The sequence below is a fragment of the Globicephala melas genome, chromosome 2 (assembly GCF_963455315.2).
Source record: "Globicephala melas chromosome 2, mGloMel1.2, whole genome shotgun sequence".
In the NCBI taxonomy this organism is placed as follows: Eukaryota; Metazoa; Chordata; class Mammalia; order Artiodactyla; family Delphinidae; genus Globicephala; species Globicephala melas.
The window spans coordinates 146,789,740-146,813,073 of record NC_083315.2 but is presented as its reverse complement, the minus strand read 5'-3'; the positions used below and the strand labels follow the sequence as shown (position 1 = coordinate 146,813,073).

The window sequence follows — 23,334 nt, the reverse complement described above, 5'->3', positions numbered from 1 at the left end:
ATATGAGTAAGAAGTGCCCCAATAATGTGATTTTGATGTAGTTGGTCTATCACCTGCCTGTGGGAACCACTGTTCCCAACCAGTGGTTCTCCACAGGGGGCAATTCTGTACCCCAGGGGGACATCTTACAATGTCTGAAGATATTTTTGGTTGTCACAACAGAGGAAGGGGTACAGAACAGTACAAAGACTTCTCCAGCCCAAAATGTCAATAGCAGCGAGACTGAGAAAGCCTGTTCCACAGCAACCAAACATTCTGACGACTCAGAAATTCTACAGTTCTCACACTGGTCATTTCAGATAGGCTATATGTAAAAACTCTACTATAACCATAAAACATTTCCTGTGACTGCAGGCATATTATTAGTTAAAAGAATACATATACATGGCCAACATTAAAATCTGCAGTACATGTACCTATTTCTAAAAATATTAAAATAAGTCAGACTATACATGTCCAAAAGGGCTTCCAAGAAACCAAGTTTTAATATTTGCTGAGATGAAACACTATTTCAAACTGGGTTAATTCCCAAACATATAAAATGGAAGCTTAGAAGAGTAAGAAGAACCAGAACTTTGTTTCACTCGCAGATATTCCCAATTCCTGGTGAGGACAAAGGGGAAAATTTCCCAGTCTGTCACCTTGGATAGTAGGACATCTTTCATTCAGCCAAATATAAAGGTACTTCAAAACTTACATTACCTGCATTCAAAATGAGACTCGCTGAGGGCCTACCATGTCCCTGGCACTATGATCTTACATAATACAGCAGAACAGAGTTCCAGAAGACCCTGCAACAGGTCTTTCCTACCCTACCATAATCTGTGGGAAAAAGAAACCTAAAAAGAATATTCTGAGCATCAGATACCCCAGATGATGAAACCTGCAGTTTTCACATGATTGGCCTACAAATTGCACCTACAGAATGGGTAAGGAAGCCTGGAACACTTGAAATATATACTTTGTTTTGTTCATCTTAATTAATAAGTTATAACCAGCTAATTATATAAACAAAACATACCTGACAGTTGATTTGCACTAGTAGTCTACTTAGAGACTGAACAAACATGCCAATGTCAAACTCAAGAGAAAGGATATGATTTAAAAACATACTTAGAAAGATTCCACCAGAATTACTCCATTCCAACTGGATAACATTTCCATGATGTGGCATATGGGCTTATATTCTAATTACAGTCCGATTTCTTCCCCTGAATCTCCAGTGCTATAAAGAAACTACACAAATCAAACTCACCCACAATCATCCCAGGCAGCAAGCACCTGGGTGGTTGGCAGGTTGACTGGTATTCCTATCTCAAAGCACCAGGGGGTTCAGGAGTCCAGGTAGGATCTGCGGCAGAGGCAGGGTTCCAATCTAGAGCTCTCTACCCAGCCCTGGAGACCTGTGCACAAGCCCTATCATTAGGAAGCTTTGCTGAATGACACGCTTTTCCAAAGGCAGGGCTAACACACATTCTAGATTCAAGATGCCCATTAACTCAGTGTAGAGCCCAACATACCTCCACTACAAAAAGAAGACAACCGGGGAAGGCAGCCTCAGACAAAAGCAGAAAAACAACGAAGACAAACTTCTTAATATCCATACATGGCTGTGGCTTTACGAAGCAAAGTAATTTGGGGGCCTTCCTTTCTTCCTCCAATAAAGGAAGAAAAGAAAGCCCAAAAATGAATAGGAAGGTTCAGAAATATTAGTGCACAATCTGAAATTTAAGCCCCACCTCCATTTTTCTAGATTTAAATCAGCCTTCAAATAAAAATTCATAATTAAATTTCAAAACATAAACACTTCTTTTTTTCTCTCTCTCTCAGCAGTAAAATATATTCTGTTCCAAAAAGGAAAGCTTGCTCAATTTCCTGTCAAAAGCAATCCAGAGAAGGCCACCTACACTGTAAAAGCAGCAAGAAAAATAAAAAAAAAAAAAAAGCTGAAGAAAAGCCTGTATGTGTGGGAGTGTTCTAAGGGAAATGTAACTACCACTCTGGATTTTAAAAGCTTTTTTTCCTCGATGATTCTGAGAAATATAAAAATTAATGTAACTGCTAAAGAGAAGTTTGTCCTCTAACCTATCTAAGGAAAACAAGCCCTATGATGGATTTTAGTTCCATGAAAGAGAGGAGGGGGGTGGGCAATTCAAGGCCTTACCCCGTGATTTTCTGTACTAAAAGGAAAGGGTAGATTCTACCAAATAGATAACTTACACTTAACGTTCACAGAAAGAGAAGGCTGCTCTGACAATTAACCCTAACCCCATAACACCCTACTCCCATCTCAAACCATGCAAATTTTTAGACTAGGGCCAGCTTGGTCCTAATACGCTTAACCTAAACCTTTAGGAGCTAACCATTCATACACACAGTAATGAGACGACTAGACTGTGGATTAGTATAGCATTGAATTCGCCACTCTATCAATTTCCCCTTACCCTGCTTATACTTTCTGAAAACTCTAAATTCTAAGACAGCAATCAACCAGCCCAATACTTTTTACCAAAAGCCTACTGAAACACCCTCAGTACTAACGCAGAGGCAGTATGGTAAAAGAAAAAAAAAAAAAGAAAGAAAGCTTAAATAGCTCACCAGAAAACTGAGGAGAAAAGAATAGCACAAAGTAAGTTGAAACTAAATACAATATTATCATTGAATTGAAATACAGTAAAGTGTCAGATTTCTGTAAATCATATTTTCCCTCGAAAGAAGTTTGTCACAAAAACAAAATATAGTTGAAGGGAAATAAATAATGAGCAGGGAAAAGAATATAGTAAGGAAATGATGGTGAATATTTTAAAACCAGAATACCAAAAGACAAATCAAGATATAACAGGAAGCCGCACAGGAAGGGCAGCTGCCAGACAAGACAGCACGGGAAAGCAAACCTCTTAAACCTTTCAAATGATTGGTTTCATAAGCTAATGATTTTGAAAAAGTCAACTCACAGGAGGGGTCTTTTTTGTTTTCTTTAATAATCTCAAGAAAGACAAAAAAAAGAGCTGCAAGACTAGAACAAATAATTTCCCTGAACCACTTGAGAGTAAGTAGCTAACATCACGGCCTATCACCCCTACAGAGTTTGGTGAGTCATTTCTATAAACAAGGGCATTCTCTTCCAAAACTGCAATAACTATGACCATCAACATCCAGAAATTAACACGGACATAGTATGGTCATCTAATGGTCCCAACAGTGTCCAGGTTTGACTTTCTCCAATGATCCCAATAGTGTCCATTTTAGTAAAAGGATCCAATCCAGGATCTCACACTGGCACTGACCTTTCACAGCTCATTAGTCTATTTCAAACTAGAACTCCTCAAACTGTCCTTGACTTTCATGAACTTGACAATTTTGAAGATTTCAGACCAGTTTTTTTGTTTGTTTGTTTGTTTTTGCGGTACGCGGGCCTCTCATCGTTGTGGCCTCTCCCATTGCGGAGCACAGGCTCCGGACGCGCAGGCTCAGCGGCCATGGCTCACAGACCCAGCCGCTCCGCAGCATGTGGGATCTTCCCGGACCGGGGCACGAACCCGTGTCCCCTGCATCGGAAGGTGGACTCTAAACCATTGCGCCACCAGGGAAGCCCAGGCCAGTTTTATATTGAATAGAATGTTCCTTACTTTGGGTTTGTTGATACTTAATTGCTGATTAGATTCAAGTTATGACTTTTCAGCAGGAATACCACAGAAAAGTTCCTTCCTCTCGTTGCACCCTATCAGGTAGTATGCTATTTTGATTTTTTTCCCTGACTGGTAGTGTGAACTTGTATCACTTGATTTGGGTGGTATCTGCCAGATCTCCCCACTGTAAAGTGACTCTTTTCCTCTTTGTAATTAATAAGTATTTTGCAAAGTGATACTTTCAGACTATATAAATATCCTATTTCTCAACCAACTTTCACCCAATACTTTATGTCCACTGATATTTTTTTTAAAAAGTAATTTTTTAGTCCGATAATTTCAACCATTTTAGTGGGGGAAAATGGTATTTAGAAACCAAGATCTGGGTGTGCGTATTGCAACTGGATTATCACTATTCCTAGGTCATCTAGGTGAATAGAAGCACACGCATATATGCACACACTTACTTCATTTCTTTCTGTATCTATCCACGTACACTGAAAACTGTGAGTTCATAGTTAGCCTGAATTCCAGCCCAATACTGCAAGATTCATTCTAGTTTTTCCCTTTCCCTTCCTATAAGAGTGGTATATCTAGTTCCCATTAACCTCTATTTCCTTACTGGATTTACCCCCACCCCCATGTCACGCAATGCTGTCCTTACCTCTGACCCAGTATCAGAAACAGCCTGCTCTAAAGGATCAGTAACGGGGAAGCCTAGATAGACAAAAACGTCTTAGGTAAAAACCACTCTACACCAAACACCACAGAAAAAACTGCAACCCCACATCCATGACCATCAGCAAAGGCCAAGTGGAAAACCAAGAGTTCTACACTCCCTGGCAGTGATGAAGCACTCTTATTAGAGACTACATATAACAGGATGTCATTTTTACGGGGCCCAAATAGGCAAAGCTAAAAACACACAGTAGTCCCTCCTATTCTCAAAGGACACGTTCCGAGCCCCCCAGTGGACGCCTGAAGCCACAGATAATGTTGACTCCTATAACAGGTACATCTCGGAGATGCTGCAGGTTCAGTTCCAGACCACTGCAGTAAAGCAAATATCGCAGTAGAGCAAGTCACACAAATTTTGGTTTCCCACTGCGTATAAAAGTCATGTTTACACCATACTGTAGTCTACAAAGTGTGCAATACCATTTTGTCTAAAAAAACAAGATACAAACCTTAATTTAAAAATCTCGCTAGAGAATGCTAATCATCATCTAAGCCTTCAGGGAATCATAATCTTTTTGCTGGTGGAGGGCTTGAAATATTTTGAGGGTTACCAAAATGTGACACAGAGACACGAAGTGAGCAAATGCCTGACACGGGGTTGCCACAAACCTTCAATTTGTAAAAAACACAGTATCTGTGAAGCACAATAAAGCGAAGTGTAATAAAATGAGGTATGCCTATACATACCGTGTTTTTTCCTACGCATACATTACATATCATGCATGCACACATGATAAAGTGTAATTTATAAATTAGGCACAGTAAGCGATTAACGACAGTAATAATAAAACAGAACAATTACAACAATACGCTGTAATAAAAGTTATGTGAATGCAGTCTCTTTCAAAATAACTTATTGTACAAATTTAATGCCTTTTCTGTTTTAACTAAGCACTTACCACACACTGTGGCCATAACTTTTGCGGCCTGATATGTGGCAGCAAACTAGCACAAATTTCTTTTTCCTTCTTCACAATTTCATGGGTAGAAGATTCATTCTTACCTTATCAACAGCATATGCTTTTTTTTCTTTCCTTATTACATCAAGAACTTTCACCTTTTCACTTAAAGGAAGCACTTTGCAGCTTCTCTTTGGCACATGTGAATTGCCAGCATCACTATGCTTGTGCTTTGGGGCCATTATTAAGTAAAATAAGGATCCCTTTAACACAAGCAGTGCGATTCCACAACAGTCAATCTGATAAACTGAGCCGGCTACAAAGTGACTAACCAGCAGGGATACACTGGACAAAGGGATGGTTCACATCAGGGGAGGGACGGCCTGGGATGGCGTGACATTTCATCACATTACTCAAAACAGTGCACGATTTAAAACTTATGAATTGGTTATTTTTGGAATTTTCCATTTAATATTTTCAGCCCACAGCTGATCACAGGTAACTGAAACCACAAAAAGAGAAACCTCGGATAAGGGGGGACTGCCGTATTGTCTACAGATACACTCATTTTAAAAAGCAAGGGAGTGCTGAACATAAAATTCAGGACAGCTCTCCCCTCCAGAGGGAGGCAGGAGGGTGGGATCCTGGAGGAACACACAGCAAGTTCAAGTCCTGACCCTGTTCCGGTTCTTAGTGAGAACCTACACGTGCTGAGCACCAGTTCCTTAACAGACACAACAGTGCTTCACCAAACCACGAAGTCTAGCACGGTCTCAATTTTACATTTCCGATTTGAGGCTTAAAGAGGTTAAGTATGCTGCCTGTGGTCACGCAACTAATAAACAAGAGCTCAGATGCAAATCCAGGTCTGACTCAAATCCTCTTTCTACTGTGCCCTCTACTATTCCTCCAACAGAGGAAAGAAGGAGAAGTGAAGTTACGATTCTGAGGATAAGACTCCTTCTGTGCCCCTGAATCATTTCCAGAATGGTTTTCAGGGTATGGGAGAGTCTAGGCCAAAACCAGGGGGGTAAAAATCTTTCTGAAGGCAGGGACACAATCCTTTAGGGACAGTTTCTACCACATTCCATAGGCTACAAATTCTAGTTCAATTCAGTCACTAATAAGATCTCTCTTTAGAGGGCCCTGGTAAAATCCTACTAATTGTTTCTTGGTTTTGTTTTGAAATCAGGGGACGAGGGAGAGAAGACCAGCAACCCATTCATGAAATTCCAACCACAGCCTAAATATGGTGCATCTGTTCATGACTTAGGGCACAGCTTGAAACATGAAATCAGTGACACAATGTTGGGCCCTTTTGAAGAATTTATACAATGAGATAGGAAGGCAGAACAACAATACTACTCCAAAGGAAAGACTGGGACATCCCGGGAAGCTTAGATACCACTCAACCACCTGAGGGGGTTTAAAACTGCTAAAACCCCAAAAGATGGATCTCCGTAAAAAGAAAACAAAAGGAAAAAAAAAGCAAAAAGATAGTATATTTATCTTCTCAAAGACTCAGAAATAAACACATTCTAACTGCATTTCTGGTAGAAAAATCTCCAGAGTCTACTGAAGTGATTAATAACAACTCACACCACCTGGTAAAGTCTCATGATCTGCACTAATGATTTAGCGATCTCAGTGCATGCTTTCTAAATTAATCTTAAAAATGGAGTAAGTTTTTCCATTGTTGATTTCCAGGGAGCAGAGTATAAACTGAATCAGAAATAATTGTAAGCCTAGCCTCTCTCCCAAACCCTCCCCCGCAAATTCACGAAGCTCTATCTTCCCTCTCTATCAACCTTCTCTTTCTGAAGAGGAAAAATCTAGACCTAGGTGAGAGACTAAAGAAAATGCTACAGAACAAATGAAATAAAAGGACATGTGCAAGATGGTGCAAAGATAAATCAAAACGCACTCAAGCTTTATATTGTAGCCTAAAATCGTCTACAATATATAAAGGTTAAGAAACGTAAAATCATCCTGTAAATATAATAAGCACACAAAAAGCACACACAAAAAAATAAATCTCACTAGATAAAAAAGGGAAGGCATTTAAAAGAACTCTTCAGGGCCAAGTCTTTTTTTTTTTAAGCTTTTTAGTTACTTTCTTTATGAAAAGCAATCAGGTGCTGTTGAAATCAGCATCAGGCATTACAGAGACAAGAAGTTATCCTGAGGAATTTCTCAGTGAGGATGACAAACTGAATAAATTAGTCCATAGGCACTTGTTTCTTTCATCCCACTTTATTAAGTTTACGTGATCACAAGATGAGCAGTAATTATCCTTGAGAATTAAGGGAGAATAGCCCAGCTTTAAAGGAAATTTAAAAACTGAAACATACATAAGAAAAAATGTATTTCTTTACCGTCAAAAAAAGAGAAAACCTGGAAACACATTAAAGTGTTTCATTGTAAATTCCCAGATAATGAACTTTGGGTAAAAATCAATATGGCTATTTGAAAAATAAATCCTCCCAAGCTAATCTAATTTACTGTTATTGAGACAACCCACTCATCAAGGGACTGCAGGAGCTGCATTTCTCAACATTAATGGACTTGACAATTCGTGAAGACACAGGAAAAATGTTCTTCCCAGAAAAGTACATACCAGTGGTTCTTTGATCCCGAATTGTACAAACTACTTTTTATTCTCCCTTTCCCTGTAATTCTAAGCATAAAAGTTCTACACAGAGAGAGAGAGTCAAGCAAATAAACTGACTGGAAAAAGGCTAAAGTGGTGATGACAAGAAAAAAAAGTCCTTTTACAGGCTTATTATCATCGTAAGGCCTCTCCATCTCTATCTATTCATTTGCTCAAACCAAAAACCTGGGATTCATTCTCCATTCCTTTCTTTCACAGCCCGTATCCACCCTGTTGAGACCTATAACTTCCACCTCCTGAAGACCACCTTGAATTTCTCACGCCTCCCCACCTCCACAGTCACCACACTGGTCTCAGCCACTGTTATCGCTCAACTAGACAGCTGACCCACATTCCTCATTCATCTTTCTACCCCTGATCAATTTTCAGAGTGGTCACACTGACTTTTTTTTTTTTTTTTGCGATACGCGGGCCTCTCACTGTTGTGGCCTCTCCTGTTGCAGAGCACAGGCTACGGACGCACAGGCTCAGCGGCCATGGCGCACAGGCCCAGCAGCTCCGCGGCATGTGGGATCCTACCGGACCGGGACACGAACCCGCGTCCCCTGCATTGGCAGGCGGACTCTCAACCACTGCGCCACCAGGGAAGCCCCACACTGACTTTTTAAAAGGCTAAAGTATATATTATCCCCCTGCTGAAAATCCCCCAATGCTTTCCATGTACTGAGATGCCAAGAATGTGAAGGATGTACGATTTTACCCTAATTTCACACTAACAAGTTAGCTGCCACAGTTGTATGGATACTGGCAGAAGACATGAGACTCTTGGGTCAAAGACAAAGGACTTCATTACTCATAGCAATAGCAACAACCAGAGTATCAGCACTTTTGGTGCCAGTCCCTTCAGTCCCAATTCCCATGAGGTAACACAAAGAAGGCCAGATGACACCTGCACAGCAGTGGGTTGTGTAACAGGAGAGGAATTCTGAGCTTAATGAACCCAAGTCTTCTACAATGGGCAGTAAGCCCGTCTGACCTTTTCCCCAGGAGACACTGTCTTTATTACACTAGACAATAGTGTGCCTGATCTTTGCTCTGGAGGGAGACACTCTATCTTCCAAGGCTGCTGACCATACAAATCATCCTTGAAAAGGCAGTCCAGAACAAAGGTAGACAGTGCAGAAACTTAAGACACGTGGAAAAACTCTTTCAACACTAGAATGAAAGTCAAATTTCTCAACATGGTCTACAAGGCCCTAAAAAATTGATCCCTTCCTCTTCAATTTCATGTGGAACCCCCTGTCTCCCCAGCTTACTATGCTCTAGCTCCATTGGCCACCTTTGGTGTCCTCTTAAGTAAGCCAAGCTCTTTGCTGCCTCAGGGCATTTGCCTGTACTGGTTCTTTTATCTGAAATGCTCTTTCCCTGGCTTAGATGTCACTTCCTCAGGAAGACCTTCCTTCATCAATCTATCCATTTACAACCCCACACTCACTGTTCACTTACTTTTTTTTTTTTAATAACTTTAAAGGCTTTTTTTTTTTTTTTTTGGTTGCACATTGGGTCTTTGCTGCTGCGCACGGGCTTTCTCTAGATGCGGTGAGCAAGTGCTACTCTTCGTTGCGGTATGCGGGCTTCTCACTGCAGTGACTTCTCTTGCTGTGGAGCACGGGCTCAAGGTGGGCGGGCTTCAGTAGCTGTGGCATACGGGCTTCAGTAGTTGTGGCTCGCGGGCTCTAGAGCACAGGCTCAGTAGTTGTGGTGCACGGGCTTAGCTGCTCCGTGGCATGTGGGATCTTCCTGGACTAGGGCTCAAACCCATGTCCCCTGCGTTGGCAGACAGATTCTTAATCACTGCGTCACCAGGGAAGCCCTCATTTCCTTTTTATCACTTTGATCACTCATTCACTCAGTCAATAACCATTTATTGAGCACCTACTATGTGCTAATCATTATTATTGTTTATTTATTTACTGACAGTCTTCCTTTTGAGAGTAGAAACCTTGTCTTTACATTCAGCCACAAAGGCCTAGAACTTAAAATCATGCCCTCAATAAAATTCTGCTGAATAAATGAACAACTATTACAATATGAAGTACTGAAATATTTCCAGGTCAATATGGGAAAACAGCAGAGCACTGCACCAAAGGATGGAATAAGAAGCTGAAGTCCTAAAGTCAAACCCTGGAGTCATCTTTTGGTAATACGTGAGCAGCTCTACTAAGCTCCCTGTAAAATGAAGAAAATCCCTCTCCTGCCTAACTCACAAGATTATGTGAGGATCAAATAGTGGAATCTACTTGGAAGCCCTTGCAATGCTAAATATAATTTAAAACAAGTAACAAATTGATAGTTAACAGTCATGAGATAGTTATTCATTCACCAAGAATATACTAGGCCCCTACTATGAGGCTGACCGTATTATGGGAATTTATAATAAAAATGTATAACTTAAAATGAAATTAGAAAACGTTTTGTTTAATAAACTTGAAGGGGAGTCATTTTTCCCCTTTGAATACCCTATGGACATAGCTTAAAAACTTTCAGATAAAAGGTGAGTCACCTTTATCTGCCCCTGATCCCAGAATATCATGTTTTTTTGGTTACTTAAGTGATATATATATATATATATATATATATATATATTCTTTTTCAGATTATTTTCCCTTATAGGTTATTGTAAAATATTAAGTATAATTCCCTGGGCTATACAGTAGGTCCTTGCTGGTTATCTATTTTATATATAATAGTGTGTATATGTTAATCCCAACCTCCAACTTTATCCCTCCCCTCTTTCCCCTTTGGTAACCATAAGTTTGCTTTCTATGTCTGTGGGTCTATTTCTGTTTTGTATGTAAGTTCATTTGTATTATTTTTTTCAGATTCCACATATAAGTGATATCATATGATATCTGTCTTTCTCTGTCTGACTTACTTCACTCAGTATGACAATCTCTAGCTCTATCCATGTTGCTGCAAATGGGCGTGATTTCATTCTTTTTAATGGCTGAGTAATATTCCATTGTATATATGTACATCTTTACCCATTCATCTGTTGATAGACATGTAGGTTGCTTCCATGTCTTGGCTATTGTAAACAGTGCTGCAATGAGCTTAAGTGATTTTTAAGCAAGCCATTCAAATGCCAATTTAGAAAAATTTTAGACTATATTTACATCCCTGAATGCCAATCTCCAAAACAGGAAGTTTTAGCCTTCTGACAAAGTTAGGAATTTATTAATTTTGTCTCCTTTAACTGACTTCATGTGAAACCAAACACAGTCTCTTCACTGCAACATGGTGTGTGTGGGTGTGGGTGTGGGTGTGGGTGTGGGTGTGGGTGTGGGTGTGTGTGTAAAATGAAGGGAAAGTAAGCTTCATCTTAGATTAAAAAGAGCAGCTTCAGAGTCATCGCACCAGGTGGCCAACAGGAGAAAATGCTGACGTGTGAGCAGAGGACGAGCAACTTGACTGCAAACAGGGACAGTCAAGGCAGACACACCCCACAGGTGGCGTGAGTTCACCAATAAACTCATCTTCTATGACCTCACAATAAAATTACTCGAAATTAATTAAAAAGGGTATTGCTGGGGCTTCCCTGGTGGCACAGTGGTTGGGAGTCCGCCTGCCGATGTGGGGGACACGGGTTCGTGCCCCGGTCCGGGAAGATCCCACATGCCGCGGAGCGGCTGGGCCCGTGAGCCATAGCCGCTGAGCCTGCGTGTCCGGAGCCTGTGCTCCGCAACGGGAGAGGCCACAACAGTGAGAGGCCCGCGTACCGCGCCAAAAAAAAAAAAAAAAAAAGAAAAGAGGTAAAGTGGAATGTGAGAACCATATGACTAAGATTCCTTTTAGATAACACTTTTCAAATTCAATATGCCTATACATAAATAACTAACAACAGGTACATAGTGCTGGTAAACAGGAGGAATAACACGAATAGGTGCTAATTCATGTTAGCACGAAGTTAAAATCAGGAAGAAAATATGAGAGACTTCCCTCATGGTGCAGTGGTTAGGAATCCGCCTGCCAATGCAGGGAACACGGGTTCGAGCCCTGGTCCGGGAAGATCCCACGTGCTGCAGAGCAACTAAGCCCGTGAGCCACAACTACTAAGTCTGCACTCTAGAGCCCAGATGCCACAACTACTGAGCCCGCATGCTGCAACTACTAAAGTCTGCATGCCTAGAGCCTGTGCTCTGCAACAAGAGAAGCCACCACAATGAGAAGCCTGCGCACCACAACGAAGAGTAGCCCCCGCTCACCACAACTAGAGAAAGCCCGCGCGCAGCAACAAAGACCTAACGCAGTCAAAATAAATAAATAAATAAAATTTTTTTAAAAAAGAAGAAGAAAGTACGGAAATGGGGGAGAGAAGTACATGGGAAGGCTCTTTGGAGCTAAGAAAGACATCCAGGTTAAGAGGGATAGAGACAGATGATCCACAACGTACATATGAGAAACATTAAAATAGAGACACATGCGTCTATACATACAGACACACACACACACACACACACAAAATTATATTCAGTAGCTTTTCATTACCATGTGAAGGTCTCTCAAAAAATGCCTCCATACATATTATGTATTTTAAAGATGGCTACCTATTCCAAATCTGGGAGGAAGGGGACAGGAGCAGTTACCAAACTATTCACACAAGCCTCATTAACCACACTTTTACAATAGTAAATACAAATACAATATAGGCATCTAGAAACTTCTTCCTTGATACTGCTTTAAATAGCCAGTGTCTAATCTTGTCTTTTGATTAAGTAATCTCCCTTATAAAAAATAATGATAGTTACTATCTGAGTACCTACAATACACCAGGCACATTATATTCTCTCTCTCATGTAATCAATATAACAATCCAGGGAGCTGGGTATTATTATCCCCATTGTACAAAGGAGTACACGTAGGAATCAGTGAAGTTTTAAATCTTACCCAAGATAAAGTCCCTTGGCCAAGGTCAAGCTACAAACTGAGTAATCAGACAAGCAAGAATCCAAACCCAAGTCTATTTGATACAAAGCCTGTGTTTCTACCACTGTATTATACAACCTCCACCTTAGAGTATATAAGATAATTGTAATTTAGGAATTATTTATACATTACTAGTTTATTGTTCATAATATTACACAAAAATGCACATTATAAACTATAGCCTATGTTAAAATATGTATTTTATAAATTTTTTTGGAAAATATATGGTAAAAAAATTTATGAGTGAAAGGATCGTTAGTGAATCTTCTCAATTTCTGTTTTTCCTTAATTATGATATATAACTTACAAAAAGTAGAGCACACACCAAAAAACTACATTTTAGTACAGACGTTCTTCCCCCTGTTCTCTGGAACCTATCAAAACTAAATTTAGATTATAAAACACAATACAAGTTTAACAGATGCTCAGAGTTGAACAAAAGGTGAACAACAATGAAAAATATGGCACCGCATTAAAAGCACAGAGAAACTTGGTAGCACTAAGGAAAAATAAATAGCCTTTTGGTTTTTGTATTATACTTAACCAAAGGAAAAAAAAAAGTAAGTAAAATAGAGAGGTAGTCAGAATTCCGTAACTTGAAGGAAATGCTTAGAGGAAAATTACCAAAACCAACAAAAGTGAATTCAATTCTAGGAAAACACCCTTGGAAACCACGGTACAAAGTCTTCATGGAAAACAGTCAGTTTTGGTGATTGTCCAGACATTTTAACAGATTAACAGTTAATTTGAAGAAACTACTTAGTGGCTCTGGAACGTTGTTTAAGCCAAACAACTAATTGGAATGTGAATGCCCACATTCAACCAAGTTTACTTTTCAATATATACATTTCTCATCTTGTTCAATGACCCTATGTCAGGTTCACACCACCTCTTCAGAAGCACTGTTACCATAACCTGAAAACGGGAGGTGCATAAACTTCATTTCCCTACAGGAAACCACCATTCAACTACTCACTATGTAATCTGTCTTCAAAGCCATCAAATAAAATGCATTCCAATAGAAAAAAACACCATGGGATCAGGAGGGAGAAAAGCAGAGCTTCAACTTTTTCCAAAATGTTTTACGATCTAAAACAAATATGGCAAAATGTTAAGACCTGGTGAAGCTGTAAGGTATTACATATAAGTCCCTACCTTTTCCAGTCCATCTGAAATATTTTTAAGTTAAAAAAGTAATAACGTTTGTGTAGATCAACACAACTCTCACTCCTCTCAGCACTCCTATATTGATAAAAACACACACACACCATATCTACATCCCTCCAGCCCAACCTGTGGCATTTTACACCCCTGTGGAAGCCATTTTTGACATGAATACCAAACATTCCCCAATATTTAGTTTGCTCCTTTGCAAAGCATGAGTTCAGAAAAACTGCCATGTGACAGAATTAAAAAATTAAAAATTCTTACAACAAGGCCCTACTGTAGAGCACAGGGAACTACACTCGGTGTATTGTAATAACCTATATGGGAAAAGAATCTAAAAAAGAATATATATATGTATAACTGAATCACTTTGCTGTACACTTGAAACTAACACAGCATTGTAAATCAATTATACTTCAATAAAAAATCAATTAAAAGTAAATAGGTAAATAAAATTTAAAATTCTTTATGTAACGATGTCAGAATAGTCATAAAGCACCTGAGAAGTTCTGTGTGTATGTACTGAATCCATTTCTAAAATGAAAAAAAATAAGTTTACTTCTCACAATGCACTTTTCCAGAACAGACAGTCCTAATCCCCCACGGGAAAGCACTGGCTCAAGACACCTTACAAATTGTGCCACCTACACCAGAAAAGTCACTTTGGGTATTAAAGTGACAAGAAGATCTCTATTAAGGGCAAACTTGTGACCTGAAAACAACTAAACAGATCTTTAGAAAGTGAGTTTTTAACTTTCCTCTCAACTTGAAAGAACCAGAATCCACATTTGTATGGAGCTTCTGACTCCATGGGCAAAGGCACTACGTAGAAACTGCTGTCATATTCAGGAAACAGAGGGGGTGCATAAGGCAACGAGATAACCAACTGCCACCCTCTTCCCTCCACTAGAATTTAAGAAACACTCAGTCAATAATGAAACAAACTAGAAAAGCAGTTCATAGCTGAGCAGGACTTGAACACACATCAAGGAACTTGTTATGAGCATCAAGGAGTGGTTAGACCTAAAGAACATTTCAAATTGTTTCCTTGTTCTCAAAAACGAGCGTTACACTTGCCACAGTCTCAGCTAAAACGGGGGTCCATCTGTAACCTCACCCACCAGCCAAGCAAGTCAGATCTTAATTGAGATGTAATTATTTCCTTTATTAAAACAAGTATTTACTTCAATTCAAACGCTTCTTCCACATCAATTTGCAAAAAGCTGTAGTGTTCCAAAGATCACAGCGGCACAGACTTTCCTTTCAAAAAGTTTACAACCTAACTCATGGGGGAGGATATGTAAAAACAGCAATAACACAGACCGAAGTCTTGGTAGGTACAACTTTAAAGATGGCAAAAGAACATAAAGGTCAGAAGGTCAACTTAATGGCAAGAATAACAAATAAGTTTCCAATGGGCAAACAAGAGGCAGAGGAAAAGCAATTAGGGGGAGAAAACAGAATAAGGACAGAAAAGGCTGCCATGCATGTGGTGTTTAAGTAAACAGAAAGTATAAACCATGGAAAGACATTTTAAATATCAAACACACAAAGAAACACTTAAACTCTAAAGGTTGCATGGAAATTTTCCCTGAGAGCCACAGGAGATGAACTGGCTTTACTATCCACTCAGTGGCTGTCTTCTAGCTTTGGCCTCATCCTGCATGTTGCCTACTTCGACATCGTTTCTGGCACCCGTGAACTTGTGTGGGATCAATCATCACGTGATTACAGAGATGGCCATGGAATCTCATCATTCTAACTGTGCTAGTTATCAGCACACGCTATGTCATTCAGAGTTACTGTTGTGCTGTGGACATTTACTTTTAAATACAGAGAAGCATTCAGATGAAACTTGGAGGACTTGTAATTCTATCAGGCAGCTGAAACATAAATGACTATTTTTTTAACCTATGGTAGTGTTAATGGCTTATGAAGCTTTGTGATGGTGTTCGTTGTACAGGGAGAGGTAGGCTGGCACAGTGAGTGTGTGTGTGGGGGGGAGTCCCCCTCCAGTTTTATTGAAATATAGTTGACATATAATATTGTATAAGTTTAAGGTATACAACATAATGATTTGATGTATCTATATATTATGAAATGATTACCACAATAAGTTTAGTTACCAACCATCACCTCGCATAGTTACAAATAAATGAGTACTTATCACAGCAAAAGAGAAGGCTACAATTCTAATGATGAATTTGAAAACTTACTTTTACGTACAAAAATAGTTCCGAATTTTCAAATACTGCCTAAATTGGAAAATAATAACCTTCAACAAATTAGTCTGAAGAACTGCAATTAAATTTTAGTTGTTTAATTCCATTTAGGCCAAAATCCTTTCAAGAAAAAAAATATGTGGGACTTCTTCACACCTTGTAAAGCAGAAAACAAACTTTGCTACCTTAGACAGCAGAACTGACTCAACATTCACTTACATGAGATGTTCAGACAAGACAAAACAGTGGCTTATACATTTAAAAGGCCGCCTAGATCAAAGAAAGTCTGAGTACCACACCTGGCAAATAATGCCACAAAGCACCAATGATGACAAATTGCAAAGAAAGTAGCTTATTCGCTGGAACCAACTGGAAAGGGCAGGAGGACTGAGGGGTTTGTGATGGAAGGCTAGAAGCATTCCACAAAGTTTTTAAACACCATGCTACAGAGCTTAAGATTACCCTAGAGGCAGTGAGAAACTACCAAAGGTTTACTGGAGACTGTCATCACCAGAACCAAATGTGCACGTATATATGTGGGCAAACACACACGCATATATATATTTTTTATTTCCCCCCCAAAAAAATTCCAACAGTGCTGTGGAAGAGAGCCTGCAAGAGGACAGACACTGAATACAGAAATGCTACTACCAAAGTTGTTGCTATTTTCTAGGTGAGAGATGCCTGGGACCTGAACTAGGAGAGTGGGAAGCGAGAAAGGAAGGAATTTAAGAGAGACTTAAGACAGAACACTGACAACACATGCAAAGCAATCAGATGGGGTAACTGAGAAAAATGGAACCAAAGTCAACTGAAATCTCTGTCTTGAGGAACCAGAGAGGACACTGGTGCTGTTGCCCAAGTAAGAAACTGCATCGCCAGAAAATGAATCCCTACACTTCTCTCAAAATTCATGTTTCTGTCAAGGTGACAAGTGATCTTCGACGTTATTAATATTTCTCTCCAACACTGTCTGAAATCATCCATTAACCACACAGAGACTGGTCCAAGAAACAGACTCAGCTCTAAATAGCATTTTGAAATTTGTCAATTGAGTTTACCTTGAAAATCTGTCGGGAAATAGTTTAAATTTATCAAAAAGACACCAGATACCCTACAGAAGAAACATTCCAAAAATAGGACTAACTCAAGATTCTCCATAATGAAAAACATTTGCTCAATGAATTTCATAATAGAATCTAAGGTTGACGCTCTACTTTATGAGTTTTAGCATTAACTCATTACATCACATTTTAAAATACAGTAAACCTTTTAAAAAACATATAATTTAATATATGGTAAATTATTAACAATGCTACTCAAAACAATACGAAGGTATACCTACACAATGTAATTAGGATTAATGCCTAATACAAGAGCTAAAAGACAACTTTTTAGCAAAAAATTACTCCATTTTTATCATACCACCACCTTCTTTTCTGTCCAATTTCGAGGTATAATCAACAAATAAAATTGTAAGATATTTAAAGTGTAAAGTGTGATGATCTGATATATGTATATACACTGTGAAAGGATACTTTCCACTGAGTTAAGTAGTAAGTCCATCACTTCCCATATTTATCTCTCTTTTCTTCCTGAAAGTAGAACTTTTTAAAAAATTCAATTATTGAACTGAAATGTCAATGATACCATACAGTGTTATCAACTACAGTCACCACATTATACTTTATATCTTCAGACCGTATTCACCTTATAACTGAAAGTTTGTAGCCCCTACCACATTTTTCATATTCAAAATCAGAGTAACTGACCACTTAGACCAAATGTCTTTGTGGAACATGCTAGTTTCTAAAGATTAATAGACTGATCTTGAACTGAGAAAAAAAAAACATACAGACCCAAGGCAATAATTCAAAGTACAACCATAAATGAACAAGGGACAATGGTTGGCCGAGGGCATAAAAATTAGGTTAAAAGGGATGGGGCAAAAGAAACGAACACTCACTGAGGGCCTCCTCTAAGTCTGGCACGGGGCTAAGAAGTGCAGACACTCACTCCCACCCCAAACCCACTATATAATGAGTCTTTGGATAATTCGTGTAAGCTTCATGAAGGTAGACGGGGCTTGGCAACCAGCAGATATCCAGGTTCTCAATCAGCACCTGGCACACAATAAGTACTCCATAAATATTTATTAGGTGCATGGATGAATGTATGTATGTATGGCTGGTGGATGAATGAATAGATATTTTTAATAACAATGTTGGTCTACCCACAGAGACCCAAAGAGATCCTGGCAGCTTAGGAGAGAGGGAGCAAGAAATGGTCTCCAAGCCGCTCCGCTCCCTTCTCCAAATACAGGAGGCCACAGGAGAGTAGGAAAAGCATGGGCTTCCTCATCACACCTGGATGGGAAGCCAAGTTTCAGGCTTACCTTCAGTGTGTCCCTGGACAGATGACTGCTCCGTGACGGAAATGCACAGACTAATTCCTTAATCTTGAAGTTGTAAAAAGGCTTTAATGAAATAACATATATAGAGTACCTAGCAAGTACCTAGCACATTGTATTTACTTAATAAATATATATTTACTTATATTTATTTACTTATATATTTACTTATATTTACTTAATAAATATAAATCTCTCCATGTACTGGGACAAGAGAAACGCCCCCTAGTGCTGACACAGTCTTGGTCTTAAGGATAAAGTCCAAAGGAGGGGTCTCAGTAAAAGGAATCCTAGTGTAGTGCACAGCAGGACAGCTCTGGAGTCATTGTAAACTATCAGTCCGAAGGTCCAGCTCATCATATCACGTTAGAGGAATTAACAATCATAGCATGAGCCTTCACAGGATTCAAAAAGGGAACAGGACTCCGACAGTGCAAGGAAATATAAAATGAAACAACTAGCATATGCTCTGTGCTTGACAATTTCACACTTGCCCAAATCAGGCATACTTCTCTCTGCTATACTGTCAAAGCTACTTTATTGATAATATCTGAAGTATATTTTGTTAATTTGATGAAAGTATGCATCATTAAGGATTCTTTCTGAAAAAAAATTTCCTAAGGGTCCTATCCAGGCCCCACCTCTAAGAAACCAAGACAACTACACGTTTGGCTATAATTACGCCCTCATGTGTTTTCTCTTTCCTACTTTTATAGCATCATATCATACAATGCAGCCCAATTATAAAACATGACTAAAACCCCCAAACCTCCTATCCATAACCAAAAAGGTGAAAATAATATTTTAACAAATTCTAATATAAGTTTCCTCTTTTGAGTCGGTAGCAAAATAAATCACACAAATTTTCTTAACTAACTTTCTAGTTATTGCTTATCCATCGGGTGAAGTCAACGGCAGGTCACCTTTCCTCTTAATCAGCCAGCAAGGAATGTACCTTAACTTCAGAAGGTGCCTTGAGCATCTCATTCAACTATAAGCTTCAGGAATATCTAAAATGTTTGTTTTTTTGCAATACGAATCCACAACACCTAATTCAAACATGAATCTAAATCATTAAACTCAAATACAGAGCTAAATAATTTGCTTTTGGATGAAGGTCGTTTTATTCACTGCTGATTTTAGATGAGCATTTTACAAAGGATGTATATAGCTAGAGAACAGATTTGGATAAAGAGGGACCGTCACACCACAGACAGCTTCTCAAGTAAAAGTTCTTCCTTATAAACAAAAATCTGGGTATCCATCTTAAAGTTCAGAGAGCGTATTAATGGAACAAGAGATCAACAACGTAATATGCTAAGAACTTAAACCAATTTACAACGTCTCCACCTACAAAATAAAAGTCCCTTACAGAGGGTTCCAGTTAATGAATCAACATTTAGAAATGCATATGATGTAATTTGGTGAACAGAGGAACTGAAACTATATAGGGTAGCAGGAGAGGTACGCCCTATTTTGATTAGGATCAGCCAGAAGTTATGAGAAAAAAGGATCAGTGCCCAGCAGAACAACTCGCTGAAGAAATTTAGGATGGTATGCTGGCAGGGAACAAAGAAAACTTGGGTATCAAGTCTTAAGCTTCTCCTGTGGGAGTATCCAATCAGTTTCACCCTTGCCAGTCTTGATGCCACACATGTACCAGGAAGCTTTCTGAAGATAATGACACTGCCCTAGAAATCTGCCATCTGGGAACAGTATCCATTTATTATACTATAAAATTCCTGTCTGCTTGGAAATATATTTCTCATTGCATTTAACGACTGATTTTCTAGTAGACAGCAATATTCAAAAATTTCCGTTTAAGCATATCAGATTTTCCAGAGTCTCATCAACCCTAGATAACCAGACCACTGTTGTTAAACTACGAAGCTCTTTTTAAAGCAAGTCCTGCAAGCGTAAGTGTGGTCTGATAACATTTTAAAATTAGCTTCTGCAAACTCTGAGCTCTACACCATATTAGAACACAATCTGTGCTTTATCTGCCCACAGTGTACACCTGATTTAATTTGGAACATTTCTTACTACAGATTTCCTTCATCCCCAAATGCTAGTACCTTTCTATAAATACCTATCACTTTTTTACTATGATTACCTTAAAAAAATGGTGATTTTCAATTTTCTCTTAGCATCATTTCAGTCCTGATTAAGATGAGGTCCTTCTTGAAAATATGATTGCAACAATTTGATAACTCTGAAGGAGCTTAAAAAGAAGGTCACCCAAAACACAAAGTGGTCTTGTGGAAACTAGGAATGCCTCACCATATAATAACATCCTCTCTATTAGCATCTTTAATAAAGGATTCAAGAAAACCAGACTCTTGCACTTCTCAATGTTTTAATCAACCAATCTAAAGTTCAACTATTTATCTCATGGACAGTAAGCGCCAAAGCCACAATAAGGCATCACTATTGTAAAGCAAATGAGAATCATATTCCTCCATCCAAAAATTACTGGATGCCCAGAATGTGCCATTTATTTCAATGCCTTTTTGGCATTGAAAAGTCAAACAGAAAACACAGTCCCAGTCTTCAAGGACTTTACATTCTAGGAGAGCAAGCTAAACAGCTAAATAAAAGATCTCGTATTGCAGAGCACGGGCTCTAGGCACGCGGGCTTCAGTAGTTGTGGCACGTGGGCTTCAGTAGTTGTGGCTTGTGGGCTCAGTAGTTGTGGCGCATGGGCTTAGTTGCTCCACAGCATGTGGGATCTTCCCAGACCAGGGCTCGAACCCATGTCCCCTGCGTTGGCAGGCAGATTCTTAACCACTGCGTCACCAAAGCCCGCGCGCAGCAACAAAGACCCAACACAGCCAAAAATAAATAAATAAATGCATACATACATACATAAAATTTCAGTGGTGGTGGTGGTGCAGTGGTTAAGAATCCACCTGCCAATGCAGGGGACACAGGTTTGAGCCCTGGTCTGGGAAGATTCCACATGCCGCGAAGCAACTAAGCCCGTGCACCACAACTACTGAGCCTGCGCTCTAGCCCGCAAGCCACAACTACTGAGCCCACACGCCACAACGACTGAAGCCCGTGCGCCTAGAGCCCGTGCTGCGCAACAAGAGAAGCCACCGCAATGAGAAGCCCATGCACCACAACGAACAGTAGTCCCCGCTCGCCTCAACTAGAGAAAGCCCGCACACAGCAACTAAGACCCAACGCAGCCAAAAATAAATAAATTAAATATATATTTTTTTAATCTCAGGGATACTGTAAGAGAGGTACATGCTATAAAGTAACTAACTCTAGGAAGCAAGAAAAACACTACAGATGCTAACTTTTAAGCTGGTCCTAAAAAAGAATTTATTCAGCAGCAGAGAGGAGCGTTTAAGAAAAAGACAAAGTGTGTTAAGAAAAAGAAAACGGCAGCAAAGGACAAGAAGTCACGTCACACAAGAAATTTCTACATCACTGGAACTAACAAGGCTCAGGGACAGAGAGTGAGGACAGAAGTCAGAGAGCAAGCAAGATGGTCTTCTGCCATATTAAGGCATTCAGGGTTGCCTTAACCTATGGGCAGCCTGTGGGTTCTGAGGAATTCCTGAAGCGCCTGCCTGCAGGAGCCTGTCCTCAGCAGATACTGGCTACTGGGAGTCACAGCTTTCCCTGAGGTCCCCAAGCCTCTGTGGCTTCCTCTTGCCTGGAGACGGGAGTGGGGTCACTGGGTAGGGAGAGGAGTGGACATCAGCTGTACACCACCCTCAGGGTCCTCTTGGTACCCAGCAGATATTGCATGACTTCAGATAATCTTAAGATGAAAAGGAAACCAGCAGAGCAGTCTCACTTCCCATCAACTATCAGAATCCCTTCTACACACCTTGATAAATGGTTACACGCTGGACAACAGCTACGATGTCTGCCCTGTGTCGTCATTTCCCCAGAACACTTGCTACAGTTCTCCTAGCCAGGCATCGTTAAAATCCTTTCTAAAATCTTCTCCAGCATGGGTCCCCCTTAGAATGTAGCCCACTTGGCCAGAGCTGGGCACAAAGAGCCCGCATGCCCTCCACCCACAGCAGAACACTATAAGCACATGAGGGTTTTCGAGTGAACAAGTTATCTCTTGGTTGCACTGACCTTTACAGAAGCACAGGACCTGGATCATATTAAATCTGTGGTCAAAAAAAATACGTGTCCTTATTCATTTGAACTGTTCTCATAAGCACCATTCACCTCTCCTTCAAATTACGTATCACAATTGTAAGATAACGTTTATCTGTGGGATTATCTTAGGAATGTCTGCATTTCCCCAGCCCATGAACTAAGGAACCTGAATGCAGGTACAAAACTGGTTTTTGCTTTTTATTTCCTTTGTATTACCATTGTATCGTGAGGTCTTAGCATAGTACCTATTCCAAAGGAAGGGTTCAGTAAATGTTAGACGAAGAATTAGATGTAGACAAAATATTACATGAGGCAAGTTATGGCCAGTGTGACAGGAGTGTTAAATCAACATTCCATGGAAGCCCAGTGGAGATTCTTTCAACTTCCTCTATGAATGAAAGTACTCATGGAGGAAAAAAAGGCATCAAAAGGCATCCAAGCTGATTTCTTAATGGTGTTTCAACTAAATATTGAAAATAAGGAAAATATTTGGGCAAGAAAACAACCAATGAAAACTATGTTTTTAAAGAACAGTTATTTA

At 39.6% G+C, this 23,334-nt stretch overlaps 1 protein-coding gene across 27 annotated transcripts in view; it reads right to left on the bottom strand.

Moving 5' to 3' along the window:
* SIPA1L1 (signal induced proliferation associated 1 like 1) overlaps positions 1-23,334 on the bottom strand; it is a 501,244-nt gene that overhangs the window by 298,099 nt on the left and 179,811 nt on the right. The window lies entirely within an intron of this gene.